This window comes from Triturus cristatus, chromosome 2_2 (genome assembly GCF_964204655.1).
Source record: "Triturus cristatus chromosome 2_2, aTriCri1.1, whole genome shotgun sequence".
NCBI lineage: Eukaryota > Metazoa > Chordata > Amphibia > Caudata > Salamandridae > Triturus > Triturus cristatus.
This window is the reverse complement of record NC_140582.1, coordinates 83801063-83806386: the sequence shown is the minus strand read 5'-3', so window position 1 is coordinate 83806386 and position 5324 is coordinate 83801063. Positions and strand designations below refer to the sequence as shown.

At 56.7% G+C, this 5324-nt stretch overlaps 1 pseudogene; it reads right to left on the bottom strand.

The window, feature by feature from the left end:
* Positions 1–1254: 1254 nt before the first annotated feature.
* LOC146861908 (18S ribosomal RNA) lies at positions 1255–2504 on the bottom strand (annotated as a pseudogene).
* Positions 2505–5324: the final 2820 nt, after the last annotated feature.

Sequence of the window (5324 nt, the reverse complement as noted above, 5' to 3'; positions counted from 1 at the left end):
GCCCTGTGGAGCCCAGTCCTGTTCCCTCTGTGTCTCAGAAGCCCTCACCGGGGCCACAGTCAGGTGTTTCCAACCAAGCAGCCTACAGTCGCCAAATAGTCCCTGCTTAACCAGCTCGACCTGAGTCCAGTCTGGACCTTCCCCAGGCAGCCCCCTGTCTGTGACCGCGGAGACCTTTTCCTCCCACCAAAAGCTTGTTAGCATGGAGGGCCAGTGCATGGAGCCCGGGCCCTGCTTGAGCACTGACCAAGGGCGCAACCACGGCCACCCTCCCTGTCGGAGAAGTGGGGAGAGGAGTTCCCCGAACCTGCCGCTTCCCCTTTGCCAGGCCCCTCTTGTTCTTAGGAGAACGCTAAGCCTTGCTTTGGGCCTGCCATCGGTACATCAGAGGACTGGGTAGCGCGGGACATCGACATCGACAGTCACTGCCATTCGAGATCAGGCCTAGGCGTCTGCTGAGGGCTTCTCAGAGCTCCCCCGGGCTAGTGTTCCAGCGCACCGCCCTGGGGAGAAGTTAGGCCTTCATGCAGGTTTGGTCTCCATGCTTTACCCTAAACCCAGTGCAGGAGCAAGAAAGTCCTCCCCAGGCCTTGAGCCACCCTGCCCTGGGTCACTGCATACAGAGGACTCAGGGTGCTGCCTTGGGTGGGTGCCTTCCACCTTCTTAGAGCCCAGGGAGCCAAGGAGAGTTAAGCCCAGGCCACATTTCCTCCCTGAAGGTCTGACTGGTAAGCCCATTTTCCTCGACTTTGGCTTACAGACACCAAGGGGGGGGGGGGGGGTAGTACAAAATTTGGCGTTAGCCCAGCCATCTGGTCACACAGAATGGTGACCAGATGGCCCAAAATGACCCAGCGACCAGATGGGTCGGGATACCCAGATGCAGGACCCAGTCACACGCCAGTGCAGCGAGGACAAGAGTAGCCATGCACTATGAGGCCGGTCATTGGGAGGCTCCCTCCTGGAGCTGCTTGCCTCCCAGTGACTTGTGCAGGGGGGTCCGGTCTGCTACTCACGAAACCTTGACCCAGAACAGGTCGTCTACGAATGATTTAGCACCAGGTGTCCAATGAACATGCGGTGAAGTAATGCCAATGGAGGCGGCCTCCTTTTGTCCACGCTTTGTTCAAGGCTTCCCCTCTGGGAGTCTACCTCCATGGTTCGAAGAGCGTTACCAGGCGCTCAGCAGGGAATCCGATCTCCTCCCCCCCCAAGGGGGGCTCCCAGAGAGACAGGAGCAAGCAGCCCCACAGCCGCTGCTCCTGACTGCACAACCCTCAGCCTGGCCGTACGGGACCAGTATAAACGGGTACCTGGCACTTTGCTAGGGCCATTGCCGACGCTGGCAAGGCCGATCCGAGGACCTCACTAAACCATCTAATGGGTAGTAATGACGAGCGGTGTGTTCAAAGGACAGGGACTTAAGCAACACAAGCTTATAACCCGCACTTACTGGGAATTCCTTGTTCATGGGAAAGAATTGCAATCCACCATCCCAATCATGAACAGGGCTCAGCGAGTTACCCGCACCTGTTGGCGGAGGGTAGACACACACTGATCCTTTCAGTGTAGCACGTGTGCAGCCCCAGATATCTAAGGGCAGCATAGACCTGTTATTTCTTGATCTCGTGTGGCTGAACACCATTTGTTTCTCTAAGTAGTTGGATGCCAAAAGCTGGGGGTCGTGTAACTAGTTAGCATGGAGAAGTCTTGCTCATTATTGGAATTAACCAGACAAATCGCTCCACCAACTAAGAACGGCCATGCACCACCACCCACAGAATCGAGAAAGAGCTATCAATCTGTAAATCCTTTCCGTGTCTGGGCCGGGTGAGGTTTCCTGTGTTGAGTCAAATTAAGCTGCAGTCTCCACTCCTGGTGGTGCCCTTCTGTCAACTCCTTTATGTTATAGATTTGCAACCATACTTCCTCAGGAACCCAAAGACTTTGGCTTCCCAGAAGCTGCTTGGTGAGTCATGGACATAATGCCGCAGGATCGCTAGTCGGCATCGTTTATGGTTCGAACTAGGACGGTCTCTGATCGGCTTTTGTTCTGGTTTAGTGAAAACATTCTTGGCAAATGCTTTCGCTTTGGTTTGTCTTGTGCGGGTCCTGGAATTTCACCTCTAGTGGCACCAAACAAATGCCCCCAACCTTCCCACTTAATCATGGCCCCAGTTTCGAAAACCAACAAAATGGAACCGGAGACCTATCCCATTATTCCTAACTGAAGTATTCAGGTGACCATCCTGCTTTGAACACTCTAACGTTTTCAAAGTAAATGGTCTGTACCCCCCAGGGTTGGGAGGCAAGCATGGATCCGGGACCCAGGGGGCCCCGGTGGGCCAGCCCGGGCCCTGGCTTAAAACAGCTAAGTATTGCTGGAGTCCACGGAGGTCCGAGGTACCCTGTCCCTATTAATCCAGAGGAAAATCATCCCTCTTTATTGTAATCCGTGCGCATCGAGTGATAAAGGGGAAACTCCTGGAGACCTGGCTGGGATTGGGGAAGTGAATGAGCCCTCATAGGGGGTTCCAGGGCAGCCCGGCCATCTGGTAGGACCATTGGAAAGCATTGTGCGCAACCTGGCTGAGGGGCTCGATGCTACCAGATGGCTGGTCTTGTAGGACGCCATCTGGTCCTGCTGTGCCTTAACCTTACGGCTTCTGCATGTCCTTGGAGGGGAAGGGGCTGTGCCGCCCGGGGGCTCGAAGCCCCAGCTGGGCCTCAGACACGGAGATGCAAAGGGGGCCCCAAGTAGCCTCTGACCCAGGACCCACAGGCACCTTAACATGCAGGCGAAGTGGGTGAGGCCTCCCTGAGCCTGTTGGACCCGGGACCTTGGCCTTGGGGCAGGCCTGAGGATGGAGCCCAGGGTGGGAGCACCCACCTTGGGGGTCCAGCAGGGCACCAGGACCCAGTTGGAGCTCCTGGGCTCACACATGCAGGGTAGGCACCCCAGGCCCTCCGAACCCCATCCCGGGCGCTTTGCCATGTGGTGGGCCAGAGGACGGAGCCCAAAATGGGTGGTACACACCTCAGGGCACGCTGGGGCCCCGGTTGGAGCTCCTGGACCCAGCCAAGCAGGGGGAACCTCCACGGGCTACGCAACCTTGTCCCGGGTGATCTGGCATGTAGGGGGCCTGAGGACGGAGTCCAGGACGGAGGTGATCAAGTCCTGGGCCATCTGGTCATTGGCTGAGAACCACCAAACCCAAAGGGGTTCCTGAGTACTCTATCCAGAGTAAGGCTATCTCCCTTTCTTGTAATCCTTGCATACCGAGTGAGAGAGGGTACCAAAGGCACAAACGCACCCAGCATCCTGGAGCCCTGGCTTGGCTTGGGAAGAAAATGGGCCTCAGCTGGACTACCAGGGCGGCTCAGCCATCTGGTAGCACAACTGAAAAGCATTGAGTGCAACCATCTGGACGTGCTGTGCCTTAACGAACAGGGCTTCCACTTATCCTTGGAAGGGATGGGTGCTCTGCAACCCGGAGGCTCGGAGCCCCAGCTTGGTCACAGGCACAGAGCTGCAAGGGGGGCCCAGACAGTCCTCCGACCCATAACCCTCAGGCACCTTATCATGCAGGCAAAGCAGGGGTGGCCACCCTGAGCCCAGTAGACCCCTGACCCAGGACCTTGCCAATGGGGAAGGTCAGAGAATGGAGCACAGGGTGGGAGCGCCCCCACTGGGTCCTGGCGAGCCCTGATCAGAGCTCCTTGGCTCAGACGTGCAGGGAAGGCCTCCCTGGGCCCTTTGCCATGCGGTGAACCACAGGTTAAAGCCTAGGATGGGGTGTGTGCCGGATGGGGTGTATGCCCGGGCACTGGTAGGATCTCTTGAGCCCGGCCAAGCAGAGGAAGCCCGCGGAACCTTGTCCTGGGTGCTCTGGCATGCAGGGGCCAAAGGAAGGCTACAACCCTTGCTTGTATTCCGTGCACACCGAGTGACAGAGAGAACCACCCGCACAAAGGCATTCAACCTCCTAGAGCCCTGCCTAGGCTTAAGGAAGCAACCGAGCCCTCATCAGGACTTCCAGGGAAGCTGGGATGTCCATTTCATGTGCCTGCTTGCAGACAAGGCAGGCTCGGAGGAAAGGCCCATCGGGCAGGGCTGGGAGGCAGGAGTGAACCTAGGCCCTGGGGGCCCCGGCAGGTAGGCCTGGGCCCGGACTTCACCCAGCTAAGAATCACTGGACCTCAAGGGGTCCGAGGTACCCTCTCCCTAGTAATACAGAGGAAAAATACCCCCTTTCTTGTAATCCGTGCGCACCAAGTGACAGAGGGAACAGGAGGCACAAATTTGCCTCTACCACCTGGAGCTCTGGCTGGGATCTGGGTAGCAAATGAGCTCTCTTCTGGACTTCCAGGGCAGCCCGGCCATCAGGTTGTGCCATTGGAAAGCGTAGCATGTGACCAGATGGCCAAGGGTCTCGACGCGACCAGGTGGCCAGACTCAAAGAATGACCATCTAGTCATGCTGTGCCTTAACAAAAGGCCTTCTGCATGTTTCTTCATGTTCCTGGAGAAGACCGGGTGCGCTTGAGGTATGGAGCTGCAAGGGGGCCCCTGACCGAGCTCCGACCAGGGGCTAGCAGGCACCGTAACATGCAGGAGAAGAGGGGGAGGTCCCACCAGGCCAGATAGACCCCCATCCCAGGCTCTTTGCTAGCAGAAGACCGGGGGACAGAGCCCAGGGTGGAAGTGCCTGCCCCCAAGTCACAAACACCATCCTGGGCGCTTTGATACATAACGGGCCCAAGGAAGGAGCTCAGGATGGGAGGTTTTAGCCAAGGGTCCTCAGGGGTCCTGGTCAGCGCTTTCAAACCTAGCCAAGCAGAGGAAGACTCCCCAGGCCCGATTGACCCACGTCCCAGAAACTTAGCAGAATGGCAGACCGGGGAACAAAGCCCAGGCCAGTGGTGCCAACCCCAAGTACTGGCAGGGCCCCGGGGCCTGGTTGACCCTCCTTGAATGGGATTCTTAACTGTTTGACTGGCAGTGATGCAAATGGCAGAAAAACATCATCATTTACCTACTGTTGGCTTAATGGTAGAGATTCTACACTGTTCAGCTGGTGGACGTGCAAATAGCAGAAATACGTCACTATTTAGTGGGCTGGTGGCTAAATAGTAGCTATTCTGCAGTGTTTGGCCAGTGGGCATGTAAATTACAGAAAAACTTCACTATTTACATGCCCGCAACCTAAATAGTAGATATTCTGCACTGTTAGACTGGCAGCCATTCACGGAGCAGAAACAGTTCACTATGGGCCAGATGTAGGACCATTGGATTTAGCGCCTCGCAATTTGTGATAAATTGCG